At 43.2% G+C, this 18,502-nt stretch overlaps 1 protein-coding gene and 2 pseudogenes across 1 annotated transcript in view; 2 read left to right on the plus strand and 1 right to left on the minus strand.

Annotated features, from left to right (window-relative positions):
* Positions 1-18,502, minus strand: part of ITGB8 (integrin subunit beta 8) — a 145,903-nt gene that overhangs the window by 95,235 nt on the left and 32,166 nt on the right. The gene's annotated exons all lie outside the window — the stretch shown is intronic.
* Positions 13,191-15,264, plus strand: LOC148476988 (uncharacterized; annotated as a pseudogene).
* Positions 15,803-17,924, plus strand: LOC148476989 (uncharacterized; annotated as a pseudogene).

Below are 18,502 nucleotides of genomic sequence, written 5' to 3' on the forward strand. Positions count from 1 at the left end.
GGTCAGTGTTAGGTCGTAAGGGGGTAGGGTTAAGCACTAGAGGGTTAGGGATAGACAGCGGGATCAGAGGATTAGATTTAAGTACTGGGGAGTTTAGGGTTAGGCTGCAGGAAGGGAGGGTTAGACTTAGGCACTAGGGGGTTAGGGTTAGGCTGCAGGAGGGGAGGGTTAGGCACTAGGGGATTATGGTTAGGCTGTGGGAGGGAGGGTTAGCGTTAGGCACTAGGGGGAGGGTTAGGGTTAGGCTACAGGAGGGGAGGGTTAGGCACTAGGAGGTTAGGGATAGGCTGCGGAAGGGGATGGTTAGGGTTAGGCACTAGGAGAAGTGTTAGGGTTAGGCTGCGGGAGGGTATGGAAGGGTTAGGGTTAGACACTAGGGGGTTAGGGTTAGGCTGTGGGAGGGAGGGTTAGCGTTAGGCACTAGGTGGAGGGTTAGGGTTAGGCTACAGGAGGGGAGGGTTAGGCACTAGGAGGTTAGGGATAGGCTGCGGAAGGGGATGGTTAGGGTTAGGCACTAGGGGAAGTGTTAGGGTTAGGCTGCGGGAGGGTATGGAAGGGTTAGGGTTAGACACTAGGGGGTTAGGGTTAAGCTGCAGGATTAAAGGGTTAGGCACTGGGGGTGGCTTAGGCGGCAGAAGGGGGGGTTAGGCACTGGGGGGAGGGTTAGGCTGCAGGATTGGGAGGGTTAGGCACTATGGGATTGGGATTCGGTTGCGGGAGAGGAGGGTTAGAATTAGGGATGTTACATACCTGACTGCTGGACCCAGAAGACAGAGCTGGAAACCTGATAGCAGGTAAGTGATTGCAGCACTACCAGGACTGTTTTGTCAACTTTGTAATTGTGATGTCAGCATGATGAATGTAGACATGCTGCATCGACATTATAAGTGTCAGCATGATGAATGTCAACAAAATATACCAAACCCTTTTTAAGCAGGCCCCGATATGTATCAGTGTGTTGCAAAGTTCTTATCTATTCCTTCAGGTGGCACAACAGCTTGGAAACCTCTCTGCAGAACATCATTGAGTCTGTCCTAGTCTTACACCTAATGCTTACAGCTGTTGGAAAATGTGGTCGCCCAGACGTCATTCTGAACTGTCACATTTATTTGTTATAGCTTGTAACACATATCCCATCTTTCTTTGATTAAATGTGTTGTTGAAATTAAAGCGTCTATGTGCTCAGTTTTTTATCATGGATGTATTTAACACAGGAGGTATCATAGAGAGCCTGTGCTAAACTACAATACCACTGGATACCGCAGTGCGCATTGTCCTGTATGGGAACAATAGTACAATCAGAAATTATTATTTAAAATGTAAAATAAATGTGCTTGACTATTCACAATGTGGACAGTTATGCAGTTATGATGTTGACATTGTTACGTCAACATAGAACAGAATATCGACATATAGAAAATGTAGACATGTGAAATGTTGGCATGTATTTAACACAGGACGTATCACAGAGAGCCCCTGTGCTAAACTCAAGTACCACTGGATACCGCCATGCTCATTGTCCTGTATGGGAACAGCAGTGCAATCAGTTAAACAAATTCTCAAAAGTTTAGCATTTTCGAAGCATGTCTCCCATAGCTAGCCCCATCTACGTATGGTGTTATCAGCTCTGTCCTATGGAAAGTCCTATTGGAGAGTGAAGCTTGTCTCCTATAGCTAGCCCCATCTACGTATGGTGTTATCAGCTCTGTCCTATGGAAAGTGCAATTGGAGAGTGAAGCTTGTCTCCTATAGCTAGTCCCATCTACGTATGGTGTTATCAGCTCTGTCCTATGGAAAGTGCTATTGGAGAGTGAAGCTTGTCTCCTATAGCTAGCCCCATCTACGTATGGTGTTATCAGCTCTGTCCTATGGAAAGTGCTATTGGAGAGTGAAGCTTGTCTCCTATAGCTAGCCCCATCTACGTATGGTGTTATCAGCTCTGTCCTATGGAAAGTGCTATTGGAGAGTGAAGCTTGTCTCCTATAGCTAGCCCCATCTACGTATGGTGTTATCAGCTCTGTCCTATGGAAAGTGCTATTGGAGAGTGAAGCTTGTCTCCTATAGCTAGCCCCATCTACGTATGGTGTTATCAGCTCTGTCCTATGGAAAGTGCTATTGGAGAGTGAAGCTTGTCTCCCTATAGCTAGCCCCATCTACGTATGGTGTTATCAGCTCTGTCCTATGGAAAGTGCTATTGGAGAGTGAAGCATGTCTCCTATAGCTAGCCCCATCTACGTATGGTGTTATCAGCTCTGTCCTATGGAAAGTGCTATTGGAGAGTGAAGCATGTCTCCCATAGCTAGCCCCATCTACGTATGATGTTATCAGCTCTGTCCTATGGAAAGCATGTCTCCCATAGCTAGCCCCATCTACGTATGGTGTTATCAGCTCTGTCCTATGGAAAGTGCTATTGGAGAGTGAAGCTTGTCTCCCATTGCTAGCCCCATCTACGTATGGTGTTATCAGCTCTGTCCTATGGAAAGTGCTATTGGAGAGTGAAGCTTGTCTCCCATAGCTAGCCCCATCTACATATGGTGTTATCAGCTCTTTTCTATGGAAAGTGCTATTGGAGAGTGAAGCTTGTCTCCTATAGCTAATCCCATCTACGTATGGTGTTATCAGCTCTGTCCTATGGAAAGTGCTATTGGAGAGTGAAGCATGTCTCCTATAGCTAGCCCCATCTACGTATGGCGTTATCAGCTCTGTCCTATGGAAAGTGCTATTGGAGAGTGAAGCTTGTCTCCTATAGCTAGCCCCATCTACGTATGGTGTTATCAGCTCTGTCCTATGGAAAGTGCTATTGGAGAGTGAAGCATGTCTCCTATAGCTAGCCCCATCTACGTATGGTGTTATCAGCTCTGTCCTATGGAAAGTGCTATTGGAGAGTGAAGCTTGTCTCCCATAGCTAGCCCCATCTACGTATGGTGTTATCAGCTCTGTCCTATGGAAAGTGCTATTGGAGAGTGAAGCTTGTCTCCCATTGCTAGCCCCATCTACGTATGGTGTTATCAGCTCTGTCCTATGGAAAGTGCTATTGGAGAGTGAAGCTTGTCTCCCATAGCTAGCCCCATCTACGTATGGTGTTATCAGCTCTGTCCTATGGAAAGTGCTATTGGAGAGTGAAGCTTGTCTCCTATAGCTAGCCCCATCTACGTATGGTGTTATCAGCTCTGTCCTATGGAAAGTGCTATTGGAGAGTGAAGCATGTCTCCTATAGCTAGCCCCATCTACGTATGGCGTTATCAGCTCTGTCCTATGGAAAGTGCTATTGGAGAGTGAAGCTTGTCTCCCATAGCTAGCCCCATCTACGTATGGTGTTATCAGCTCTGTCCTATGGAAAGTGCTATTGGAGAGTGAAGCTTGTCTCCCATAGCTAGCCCCATCTACGTATGGTGTTATCAGCTCTTTTCTATGGAAAGTGCTATTGGAGAGTGAAGCTTGTCTCCTATAGCTAGCCCCATCTACGTATGGTGTTATCAGCTCTTTCCTATGGAAAGTGCTATTGGAGAGTGAAGCTTGTCTCCCATAGCTAGCCCCATCTACGTATGGTGTTATCAGCTCTGTCCTATGGAAAGTGCTATTGGAGAGTGAAGAGGGATTTCTTAGGATCTCCAGGCTCCCTGCTCCTTATGTGTCATTTTGTGTGTTAAAGTGCAATGTAGCTGTGGCAGGAACACATACTTACATGTCCCTATACTACATCTCTATGAAGGTGTAAAACAGACCTCTAAGAGTAATTAGTTAGGCTCTGTAGCACGCTGTTGACCACTAGTGTTACTCCTGCTGCCGTGCGGCTAATCCTTTAAACAATTGGCAGCTTCCCTCTGCTAGCTGGACTTATAGTCTGTAAGCATAGTGTGCAATTCTGTAGTCTATCAACCAGTCACTATTTTATGGCAGGTGCTAGAAAATGGCCAAACAAATCTTAGGTCATAGTATAAGAGATTAAAGGAAAAACATCATAAACTTCTTTTACACAAATGATTAATGTTATTGAGGATTCACTTATGGTTATTTAAATATATGACAGTAAATAGTTAAAAACCTGAAGTTTAGCGGTCACCTACTCACATCTCAGGCAGCCATTTTATACACTGACTCAAAAGTAATTCACTAAAGATGTTAATGGCTCCTAATGAATCCACAGTCTGCATTACCTTGAATATTCGCCCCCCTCAATTTGGTTACCTCATTGCGCGTTTTTTATGTACCCTACAGGGGATCCAGGAGGCAGACACAGGGGGGTAATTATTATGGTGCTGCTCTTGCTGCTCACATTGGAGCAATTAGTTGCACTGCCCAGGAGTGCAAGGCCATAGTGACATAATTCACGAATTGCATCTTAAAGTCTCCGACCACTGCACCCCAGAAGTGAGTGGGACGCGGGAGGATGGCATGCTCTGCCCGGAAAACTTCTGCAGTCTGGAGAACTTCAGGAGAACTTCTGGAGTCTCTTGTACATTCTAGGAGAGAATGTAAGTATGACTCTAAAGCCGCCCATACACGGTGCAATATGCACCTTGCGACGCGACCTGCAATCCGACGGCTGACGTATCGGGCGATCCCCACACAAGGAGCGATCGGGTGGCCGACCACCCGATATGCTGGCACCCCCTCCCCCACCCACATAGCACTGCTTGGGATCATACATTGCATCCCCAGATCAAGTGAACAAGCAGTAAGATCTGGAGGTGCGATGTACGACCCCTCCGGAGCGCGCACTGGCCGATATCATGCCCATACCCGGTATATATATAGCAGCGATATCATACCAATCTGTCGAATCGGCTGCTATGTCGCACCATGTATGGACATCTTAAGACAAGAGCAGGTGCAAAAATACTGGAATACTGGTATGGATATATAAAATGCTCAATTGACAGATCCTGAAACTTTTTAAAATATCTTTTTTTTTTTTTTTTAAACATCTTTTTATTAAGCGAATCACAATATAAAGATACAGACAAATTTCCAAAGCATTAACAGCTTAAAATATACTTATAATGAAAAAAACTGTATCAAGTCATACAGGTTGAGTCTCCCATATCCAAATATTCCGAAATACGGAATATTCCGAATTACGGAATATTTTTTGTATGACTGATAATGTGAAACCTTTGCTTTCTGATGGTTCAATGTACACAAGCTTTTTTTAAAGCACAAAATCATTAAAATACAGTATACAATAACCTTCAGGCTGTGTGTATAAGGTGTATATGAAACATAAATGAATTTCATGTATGTACACAAACTTTTTTTGATGCTCAAAATTATAAAAAATATTGTATAAAATGACCTGCAGGCTGTGTGTATAAGGTGTATATAGAACATAAATGCATTCTGTGTTTAGTTTTGGGTCCTATACCCAAGAAATTTCATTATAGTATGCAAATATTCCAAAATACGGAATATTCCGTTATCCAAAATAACCCTGGTCCCAAGCATTTTGGATATGGGAGACTCAACCTGTACCACAATATACAGTGATTAAATTTTAAATACAAAAAAATAAATTACAGAAAACTAGAAAATATCTAGCAGCAATGGTGTGCCAACCGTCAAGAAATACAAGAAAGAGTAAAACAAAAAAAAAATTAGACAAATTCCCCTCAAACTAAACATGATAAAGAAAGAAAGAACATTCCATCTCCATTCAGCCTTTAAAATATCTGAATAAAAACATTGGACACTCACAATAGAGTGGGAGGGACATTCTACCAACATGGCAAAAAGAGATGTTAGCTTATCAATTTCTGAGAGAATAAATAGACTGATAATCAAACTATTCCAAAAGAGAGCAAGCAGTTAGAAAAAAAAAACAATAAAAAAGTAAAAAAAAAACAGGTAATAGCAACAAATTTGTTAAAAATGAAGTGTCTTATGTCCTGTGTTTGGCACGTCTGTATTTAATATTACTAAACAAACCTAAGCTGTTTTGTAGGGAAAGCAATATTTTCCCATATAGTGCCAGTATTGATTCACTGTTGATGATCATCCAAGAAATTCCTGAACCAAATGTTTGGCAACAATCTGCTCTATCTTCCGCATGCCATACACTGTAGACAAACTATCAACGTGTCTGATGAACACCGTGCAGGACCTGTTACACAATGACTACAACACACACTTTACCCTGCAACAAAGGAGACACAGACTCCGACATTCATAACAGAATTAGATAATAACAAACCTCCACCTCAAACGTGGGAATATAGACACACACATATACAGTTGCTTAGCAATACAACAATGAATGTAGCTTGTTGATTTTTTTTCCTTTCTGAAAAGTATGCATTTCACATATGTAGCCATGACAAAAGTAAAAGTGAATCGATCTACAAAGAGATGAGCTTGCATGCAAAAAAAATTAAAAAGTTTTGCCTCATTTAACATCTGGCAATATTTTGCACATTCCACAAGAACTTAGTGTTACCAGTCTTATGGGGCCCGTACATCTATGCTGTATCGGGACAATTCCTCGGTCTGCCAACACCAGGGACAGGGGATTGATGAAATCCAACATAATGGACAATCACGATTCCCTGATTCTAACCCAACAATGGTCAGAATTGTTGAGTCTGGGATTTTTAACATGTTAAATATTATCCCTGTTTCCCAGACGGAATGCCGATCATTGATCATTTGATTGCCGACTGGTGGATCGTATCTGTGTCGGCAAATTGGGGAATCAGGCCGTAGATGTATGGCCGTATTACTCAAACCACACAACTGAATGAAGTAATTGTCTCCACTCTATTCATAACTATGATGAGAATGTATAAAGATCGGTCCTGTGCTATTCCCAAAATAGCAAATCTAACGCATTTTGTTGTGAGATAACCCACAACTTCATCAGATGGAGCAACCTTTGTTCTTAGTTGAATATGTGGTTTTGATGTACTCATATCCGTATATACTGGTACAATACTGCAGAAAAAAGAGCATTAAGACCCTAAGTGGTATTTGTAACTTCTTACATCACACTAATTGTCCATATTATAACGGTAATTTCTTAGTCATCACCATGAATACAACTTTCCTGTAGGTCAGCTATGACTCGTTGTGAAAGGGTCAGCTGCAGTATTATATCTCCATTGTAATTGTTAGCTATAGCCACATAAATGTAATCCACAAAACAGCAACCCACTGACTGTACCGAGCACTAGCTATTGCAATCTATGAACAATGCTGTATTTCATACTACCTTCCAGTTTGATAGTGTGTCTCATAAAATGTAAGTATGACATCATTTTCTTCCCCCATAACAGAAGTGTGAATTAAGAGCACTTCATGGAACAAGGTTTCCAGATTTCAGAAGTGTCAGCTCAGTTTGTACAGCGATCTGACATGACTTCAGCCCCGGACCTGACCTTTATTTGGCACAATATTACCGAAAGAATCGCAGTAATTTTCCTGTTCTAAGCTATGTTATCTAAGGAATTAATTGGAATATAAGTGGACTCTATAAGGTATATTTACTAAAGTGTTTTTAGAAGTGGAGATGCTGCCCATAGCAACCAATCCGATTCTATTTAACATTTATCTAGCACCTTATAGAAGATAATAGCTAGACTCTGATTAGTTGCTATGGGCAACTTCTCCACTTCTAAAAACCTGTACTTAGTAGTAAATATACCCCTTTTAGTGGGACAAAAGCTTAAACCAGAACACAACATTATTTATTAGATATGCAAATCAAACATGACAAAAGAAAATATAACTATAGATGTACAATTTAGCCAAGGCAGCTATAAAACAGGAATTGGATATGAACTCCCAAGTAAATAATAATATCACTGCCAGGTATGGATGTGGTGCATTAAATACACAGTAATAAATACTTCCTAAATGTTTTGCTTGTATTTTGTTTTATTCTTTTAACGTTGACCTGAGTTTAATTTGTGATGATGCGTTACACGGGTCAATGGTTTTTCAAATAAAAAAGATGACAGTATTACGGTGGAAGAAAGGCAGTAGCCTTTGAGCCATGCAATGTGCAATACAGTCTGCTCCACCTGCCTATACCCAGGATATATAGCTGCAAAAAACAAAAACAACAACAACCCACCTGTTTATGTGTCTATATGGCTATGACGACTCTTTATGAAGAAGCAGTTACAGCAAAGATTTTTACTGCTAGAAAATAGACCCAATACAATATCTTGGAGAGTAGATGTATAATAAAGGTTTAACAGGATTGTCAGGGCCACTAATGTTGTATTGAAGGAATTATGTGAAGGTGAAATAGGCTGCTGAGGTCACATACTGTAACAAAATGGGAATATAACAGAGTAATTACAGGATTCACAAGTATTTCCAAAGCAAGCAAAAGTACCGAGCCCGATTATTGTGGCCTGCTACTTCTGTAATTATGTTACCAACGTCTATGCAGCTGTGTGAGACAGTGGGGGAGATGTAACAAGCCTTGGAGAGAGATAAAGGGGAGAAGTTGCCCAAAGCAACAAAACAGCTTCTAATTGCCATTTATCTAGCACAGTCTTTAAAAGGGATCGGTATGATTTACCGCGGGCCGCATGGCCGGTGATTAAAATCCTGACAGCGGTAGCCCGGCAGAGGTGAAGATCCCGACTGCGCTAAAGGTAAGTATAAACTACCCTAACCCCCCCCTAACCCTTCCTTAGGGGTGCCTAACCCTAACCTCCCCCCCTAGTGCCTAACCCTAACCCCCCTTTAAATGCCTAAACCTAACCCCCCCTTCCCCGCTGCCTAAACTTAAGTCTCCCGGGGGGGTGCCTAACCATAACCCCCCCTTCCCCTAGCCTAACCCTAACCCTCCCAGGGGGCTGCCTAACCCTAAGTATCCCCCGGGAGACCCTAACCTAACCCTTCCCCCCACTGCTGTCTGCGCCCGGCTTACCTTCGATCGAGGTGCCCGGCGCCGGGCTCCCAGCGTAGGTAAAATGACAGGCGTCGGGATCTCGACTCCTGTCATTTAACCCTTGCCGGGATTTGACAGTCGGGAAGCCGACGGTCGGGATTCCGTCCGTCGGCTTCCTGACTGCTTTCCCTTTAAAATTACAGAAGCTGATTGGTTGCTTTGGGCATATCCAATTTCTCTCTCTCCATGTTTGGATATATCTAACCCATAGAGTCTGCAACCTACAACCATCTGGATGGATTAATTTAGCTTTATATAGAAGTTGGAAACTGTTAAAAATTTCTCTTATTCCATACTCTAGATGCAATTCTAAGCACCTGGAAACAGTATGCAGGTAACAAGCATAGCAAGCAATACTCTGCACAAGTCTTCAGATGCTTTGTTTACTCATCTCTGAAATTAGTTCACTGATTTCTTCTTATTTCTGGAACCAGTTATAAAAATTAAATACAACACCAAAAAAAAGGAACTGGTCCTGCGTACAGCTGAGTACTACAACAAATAATAAAGCTCCAGCAATACTAGTGGTGAAACTGAGATTTCATTCATGTTGAGAGTAGGGACTGTCCAGCTATGGAAGATTTTGGCACAAGTTGTCTATCTTAAAATATATCAATACATACCTCCCAACATCGTCCAAAGCTAATTTGGGACAGGTAGTGTGGGTAAAGCATGCCAGCGGTGTGTCCGCACCATATTGGTCTACGTAACACTGCCCTCTCCCGGTTGTCATCCTACCTCTCTGACCGATCTTTCCTCTCATGACTCCTCTTCCCACCACAGCCTCTTACAGTAGGTGTTCTTCAAGGTTCTGTTCTTGGACCTCTTCTATTCTCCCTCTATACTTCCTCTCTAGGTGAACTCATCAGCTCTTTTGACCTCCATTATCATCTCTATGCTGATGATACTCAAATCTACATTTCCTCCCCTGATCTCTCCCCTCTCTTCTGACTCGTATCTCCAACTGTCTCTCTGCCATCTCTTCATGGCTGTCCCAGCGATTTCTTAAACTTAATATGTCTAAGACAGAGCTGATCGTCTTCCCACCCTCCCACATAACCTCACTTCCCACTATTTCTTTATCAATTGATGGTATAAGTATCTCATCTAGCCCCAAAGTGCGCTGTCTTGGAGTTATCCTGGACTCATCCCTCGCCTTTAAACCACATATCCAGAACCTTTCACAGTCCTGTCGTTTCCATCTCAAAAATATTTCTAAGATCAGACCCTATCTCACCCAGGATGCTACAAAAACCCTCATACACTCACTGGTCATCTCCAGACTGGACTACTGTAACCTCCTCCTATCTGGCCTCCCCAAATCCCATCTCTCTCTTCTCCAGTCTATCCTTAATGCTACTGCACGGCTTATCTTCCTCTCCAAATGCTCTACATCTGCCTCCCCTCTCCTACAAGCCCTCCACTTTTCCCCCTTCCCTTTTAGAACCCAATTTAAGGTTCTCACGCTCACTTACCGAATCTTCCCCCATATACATCTCTCATCTCATCTCCCTTCACTCTCCTCTCCGCTCTCTTCGTTCAACTAATGCACGCCGCCTTTCATGCCAGCTGATTACTTCCTCCCACTCCCGCCTCCAAGATTTTGCCCGCACTGCTCCCCACCTCTGGAACTCTCTCCCACTCCCCATCAGACTCTCCACCTCTTTGCAATCCTTCAAACGGGCTCTCAAGACCCATTACTTCATCAAAGCCTTCCAGCTGTCATTCTAACTCCCTGATACATACACCTTCCTCCCCATCTGTCACCCCTGTTTGTCTTCCCCTCCCCTTTTAGAATGTAAGCTCTTATGAGCAGGGCCCTCTAACCTCTTGTACTTCTCCCTACTTTAGTTTCATCTGCTTCTTACTCACCACTATGGCATCTAACACTTGGCACAAGTTGGCACTTGGCTGCTTATGCTCTGTTGCTTATCTGGGTGTTATGGTCACTAATGTAGCAATATATATTATCCATGTCCTGGTCCTGTATTGTATTGTTCTGTAAGTCGCTTGTCTACAACTTGTTTATGTGCTTTGTAAGGCGCTGCGGAACATTTGTGGCGCCATATAAATAAATGATAATAATAATAATAATAATAATAATATTGGATGTAGCTACACCCCCAATCAGCGTTTTCCACACCCAACCACCTGCAAATCGCGATGATCAACACCACGGCAGGGTGACTTAATTGGGGCGTTTGGGAAATATGTCAATATATGGAACTAATATTTTCTAGTTTTCATATGGAGAGTACTTTAAAGTAGCTATAGAAAACATAAAAAAGTGGCAAAAGAAAAAAATAATTTTGTGGCTAAGTTACCAACATCACTGCACCTGCCGCAAATCATAGCCTTACATTTCATTACATTTGGCCCCAAGTGTCCTTTAATATTGCCAACTGTGAGTGCAGAGGATCATTTCTTTCTAGTTTGCAATATGTGGCCACATCTTTTTGCATCATAATTTTGTTTTAACGGCTGTGGATAACACAACAAATCCCTATTTTGGCAACGAAGAGTCCCTTAAAATATTTTAAGATGTTTGTAACTATGAGGGGTGTCTTTCAGTTACGGGAGAGCTTTTTCCCTTCTGTTCCATGGGAGGTTTCTGTCTTCCATGAGCCTAACTTAGGACCTCTGCGTTACGATTTGTCAGATGTACTGCCCAAGTTAAACTCCCCACCAGCGATGAGTGCAAAGACTTGGGGCTAAATGTAATTGTATTGTATTTATGCGAGTCTCCCTGTATTTTTAAAGTGGCAATCATTTTAAAGGCTAAACCAAGCTGGTTTAGCTTTTAAAATGACTGCCACTTTAAAAATATGAGGAGACTCGCATAAAATCCCTGCGGCGGTGGAATATCGCAAACTATTACATTTAGCCCCTTGTCTTCAGTTACCGGAGAGAATGAACTGAGGTTGGATTAGCAGCAATGAAATCCTGGAAAGTATTGTAAGACATTGGCTACTATGAGAGGTTCCTTTCTCCACTAAAGATCGTTGCTTTTGCTAAATTTTGTGTTTCATCCTAGCAATATGCATGCTCTATTATACTACAGTTTACAAATTGTTTCTAGCTGTTCCTTTGAAGTGCACATTATCAATCTATTCCTTCCTCTCTAGGTTCATACAAATTCCATGGCAACTCAAATTATTAATTTCTCTCCTCTCATTCCATTCTCGACTATATTCAATCAGGCTTCAGCCCGCATCATGTAACTGGCATTGCACTCACAAAACTGATCAATGATCTCCTTACTGCACCTCTCCATACTCATACTCCTGTACTTTTATGTTGATTTCAACACTGGTGCCCACACTCTTCTCCTACACACCTTTAACTCCATTGGCCTTTGTGAGACAGTTCTTTCCTAGGTTGCTTTCTACCTATCAAACCCGTACTTGCACATCTGGCACAAAACCCCCACCACGTTACGGTCTGTTGTTGTCCCACCAAGCTCTGTTCTTGGCCCTTTGCTTGTCTCCCCATATGCCTCTTCCCCTGATCTCTCCCCTTCTATACTATATAGTGCAACGACCTGTCTCTCTATCGCCTCATGGTTGTCCCAAATCTAGTTAAAGCACAACATGTCCAAAATAAAGCTCATGATATTCCCTGCTTTCAGAGTCACCACATCTGGTCACCTTAAATAACACCATCAATTTCCTCAGTCTCCCAACTCTTTGCCTTGGTGTCACACTTGACTCTACCCTCTGCTATATACTTTACATCCAGTCTCTATCCGGGTCTTGTTGCCTCCACTTTAGACATATTGCCAGAATATGCCCTTTTCTTACCCAAGATGCTACAAAAACTTTTATCAACTCATATTGACTACTGCAAACTCCTTCTATCTGGTATTTTCATCATCCACGCTCTATCAAGACTGATCTTCCTCTCTCATCAGCATATCTGCTGCACCACTTTGCTATTTTTTACACTGGCTCCCAGTGTCTTCCAGGATCCAATTCCAATTACTAAACCTTACTTTACAAGCCTGCAAAACCACCACATCTTCATACATATCAAATCTCATCTAAAAGTACTCTACTTCTCACACTCCACCTAGTTATGACCTGCACCTCATCTTGTCCCTGGTAATCACTTCTCATTCTTGCCATAAAAGACTTCTTGTGTGCAACTACCCACTTAAGTAATTGTTTTACCACACCTGATCAGACTCTCACAGCTACAAGAGCATTAAAAATCCATCTCACTAGACTTTAAGCTTCTTCCACCTATACTACACATACTAAATCTCCCTCATATCTACCTTACACCTATACTATTCACACTAATGCACCCTCACAAATACCCTACTCCCACCTATACTACCCACACTAATGCACCCTCACACCAACCCTACTCCCACCTGTACTATCCAAAGTAATATACCCTCACACCTACTCTACTCTCACCTATACCACCCACACTACTACACCCTTACACCTACCCTACTCCCACCTATACTACCCATACTAATGCTCCCTCACACCTACCTTACTTTGACCTATACTATTCACACTAATGCACCCTCACACCTACCCTACTCCCACCTATACTGCCCTCACTAATGCACTCTCACACCTACCTTACTCCCACCTATACTACAAACACCAATGCACCCTCACTCCTACCCTACTTCCATCTATACTACCTACACTAATGCACCATCACACCTACCCTACTCTCACCTATACTACCACATTAATACCCCCGCACACCAACCTTACTCTCACCTATACTACCGACAGTAATGCACCCTCACACCTACCCTACTCCCACCTATTCTACACATACTAATGCTCCCTCACATCTAACTTACTTCCACCTATACTCTTCACACTAATGCACCCTCACACCTACCCTACTCCCACCTATACTGCCCTCACTAATGCACCCTCACACCTACCCTACTTCCACCTATACTACCCACACCAATGCACCCTCACACCTACCCTACTTCCATCTATACTACCCACAGTAATGCACCCTCTCACCTACCCTACTTCCATCTATACTACACATACTAATGCACCCTCACACCTACCCTGCTCCATGTATACTACCCAAACGAATGCACCCTCACACCTACCCTACTTCCATCTATACTGCCCACACTAATGCACCCTCACACCTACCCTACTTCCATCTACACTACCCACACTAATATACCCACACATCTACCCTACTTCCATCTACACTACCCATACTAAAGCACCCTCAAACCTACCCTACTTCCATCTATACTACCCACACTAATGCACCCTCACACCTACCCTACTTCCATCTATACTACCTACACTAATGCACCCACACACCTATCCTACTTCCATCTATACTACCGATACTAATACACCCTCACACCTACCCTACTTCCATCTATACTACACACGCTAAAGCACCCTCACACCTACCTTACTCCCATCTATACTACCGACATTAATGCACCCACACACCTACCCTACTTCCATCTATCCTACCCATATTAATGCACCGTCACCCTCTACTCTTCCCTATACTACCCACACTAATACACCCTCACACCTACTCTACTTCCACCTATAAGACTCACACTAATGCACCCTCACACCTACCCTACTCCCACCTATACTACCCACACTAATGCACCGTCACACCTACCCTACTTCCATCTATGCTACCCACACTAATGCACCCTCACACCTACCCTACTTCCATCTATACTACACACACTAATGCACCCTCACACCTACCCTACTTCCATCTATACTACACACACTAATGCACCCTCATACCTGCTCTACTTCCATCTATACTACACACACTAATGCACCCTCACACCTACCCTACTTACATCTATACTACCCACACTAATGCACACTCACACCTACCCTACTTCCATCTACACTACACACACTAATGCACCCTCACACCTACCCTACTTCCATCTATACTACACACACTAATGCACCCTCACACCTACCCTACTTCCATCTATACTACACACACTAATGCACCCTCATACCTGCTCTACTTCCATCTATACTACACACACTAATGCACCCTCACACCTACCCTACTTCCATCTATACTACACACACTAATGCACCCTCACACCTACCCTACTTCCATCTATACTACACACACTAATGCACCCTCATACCTGCTCTACTTCCATCTATACTACACACACTAATGCACCCTCACACCTACCCTACTTACATCTATACTACCCACACTAATGCACACTCACACCTACCCTACTTCCATCTACACTACACACACTAATGCACCCTCACACCTACCCTACTTCCATCTATACTACACACACTAATGCACCCTCACACCTACCCTACTTCCATCTATACTACACACACTAATGCACCCTCATACCTGCTCTACTTCCATCTATACTACACACACTAATGCACCCTCACACCTACCCTACTTACATCTATACTGCCCACACTAATGCACCCTCACACCTACCCTACTTCCATCTACACTACCCACACTAATATACCCACACATCTACCCTACTTCCATCTACACTACCCATACTAAAGCACCCTCAAACCTACCCTACTTCCATCTATACTACCCACACTAATGCACCCTCACACCTACCCTACTTCCATCTATACTACCTACACTAATGCACCCACACACCTATCCTACTTCCATCTATACTACCGATACTAATACACCCTCACACCTACCCTACTTCCATCTATACTACACACGCTAAAGCACCCTCACACCTACCTTACTCCCATCTATACTACCGACATTAATGCACCCACACACCTACCCTACTTCCATCTATCCTACCCATATTAATGCACCGTCACCCTCTACTCTTCCCTATACTACCCACACTAATACACCCTCACACCTACTCTACTTCCACCTATAAGACTCACACTAATGCACCCTCACACCTACCCTACTCCCACCTATACTACCCACACTAATGCACCGTCACACCTACCCTACTTCCATCTATACTACCCACACTAATGCACCCTCACACCTACCCTACTTCCATCTATACTACACACACTAATGCACCCTCACACCTACCCTACTTCCATCTATACTACACACACTAATGCACCCTCATACCTGCTCTACTTCCATCTATACTACACACACTAATGCACCCTCACACCTACCCTACTTACATCTATACTACCCACACTAATGCACACTCACACCTACCCTACTTCCATCTACACTACACACACTAATGCACCCTCACACCTACCCTACTTCCATCTATACTACACACACTAATGCACCCTCACACCTACCCTACTTCCATCTATACTACACACACTAATGCACCCTCATACCTGCTCTACTTCCATCTATACTACACACACTAATGCACCCTCACACCTACCCTACTTCCATCTATACTACACACACTAATGCACCCTCACACCTACCCTACTTCCATCTATACTACACACACTAATGCACCCTCATACCTGCTCTACTTCCATCTATACTACACACACTAATGCACCCTCACACCTACCCTACTTACATCTATACTACCCACACTAATGCACACTCACACCTACCCTACTTCCATCTACACTACACACACTAATGCACCCTCACACCTACCCTACTTCCATCTATACTACACACACTAATGCACCCTTACACCTACCCTACTTCCATCTATACTACACACACTAATGCACCCTCATACCTGCTCTACTTCCATCTATACTACACACACTAATGCACCCTCACACCTACCCTACTTACATCTATACTGCCCACACTAATGCACCCTCACACCTACCCTACTTCCATCTACACTACCCACACTAATATACCCACACATCTACCCTACTTCCATCTACACTACCCATACTAAAGCACCCTCAAACCTACCCTACTTCCATCTATACTACCCACACTAATGCACCCTCACACCTACCCTACTTCCATCTATACTACCTACACTAATGCACCCACACACCTATCCTACTTCCATCTATACTACCGATACTAATACACCCTCACACCTACCCTACTTCCATCTATACTACACACGCTAAAGCACCCTCACACCTACCTTACTCCCATCTATACTACCGACATTAATGCACCCACACACCTACCCTACTTCCATCTATCCTACCCATATTAATGCACCGTCACCCTCTACTCTTCCCTATACTACCCACACTAATACACCCTCACACCTACTCTACTTCCACCTATAAGACTCACACTAATGCACCCTCACACCTACCCTACTCCCACCTATACTACCCACACTAATGCACCGTCACACCTACCCTACTTCCATCTATACTACCCACACTAATGCACCCTCACACCTACCCTACTTCCATCTATACTACACACACTAATGCACCCTCACACCTACCCTACTTCCATCTATACTACACACACTAATGCACCCTCATACCTGCTCTACTTCCATCTATACTACACACACTAATGCACCCTCACACCTACCCTACTTACATCTATACTACCCACACTAATGCACACTCACACCTACCCTACTTCCATCTACACTACACACACTAATGCACCCTCACACCTACCCTACTTCCATCTATACTACACACACTAATGCACCCTCACACCTACCCTACTTCCATCTATACTACACACACTAATGCACCCTCATACCTGCTCTACTTCCATCTATACTACACACACTAATGCACCCTCACACCTACCCTACTTCCATCTATACTACACACACTAATGCACCCTCACACCTACCCTACTTCCATCTATACTACACACACTAATGCACCCTCATACCTGCTCTACTTCCATCTATACTACACACACTAATGCACCCTCACACCTACCCTACTTACATCTATACTACCCACACTAATGCACACTCACACCTACCCTACTTCCATCTACACTACACACACTAATGCACCCTCACACCTACCCTACTTCCATCTATACTACACACACTAATGCACCCTCACACCTACCCTACTTCCATCTATACTACACACACTAATGCACCCTCATACCTGCTCTACTTCCATCTATACTACCCACACTAATGCACCCTCACACCTACCCTACTTCCATCTACACTACCCACATTAATGCACCCTCACAACTCTCCCACTCTAAACACTTACTTCTCTTATTTCAGCTGTGTACTACTTCAATTAGAAGTGGCCTTCTCTACTGTCTACACTTATTTTGTCTACCTTGGAGAGTATGTACATTGTCTGCTTACACACAGATATCCTTTGGGGCGGGGGAAGAGTAAACTAATAAGTTTTAATAAGTTTTCAGACCTCAATGTAATCTTGTGAAATGATTTCAGTGTGACAGCAATCCTACAATCCTACAAAAAACTTACTTAAATTCCCAAATACCAAAAGTAATTAATAAGCAAGAAACATTTTTTAGCATTGTACTTGATTCAGCAGCACAGTGCACATATGGTTTTCCACGTAGCTTAAGACAGTAATTTATGTCATATGGCTAGATGCTGATTTGTAAGAAGTGAATATTAAACTATATATCAGTTGCAGTCCTGTTATTTTTATATGGACTCTTATTATTGAAAGAAATATTAATATC

Source organism: Taudactylus pleione, unplaced genomic scaffold (assembly GCF_031769625.1).
Source record: "Taudactylus pleione unplaced genomic scaffold, aTauple2 ptg000758l, whole genome shotgun sequence".
Classification (NCBI taxonomy): domain Eukaryota; kingdom Metazoa; phylum Chordata; class Amphibia; order Anura; family Myobatrachidae; genus Taudactylus; species Taudactylus pleione.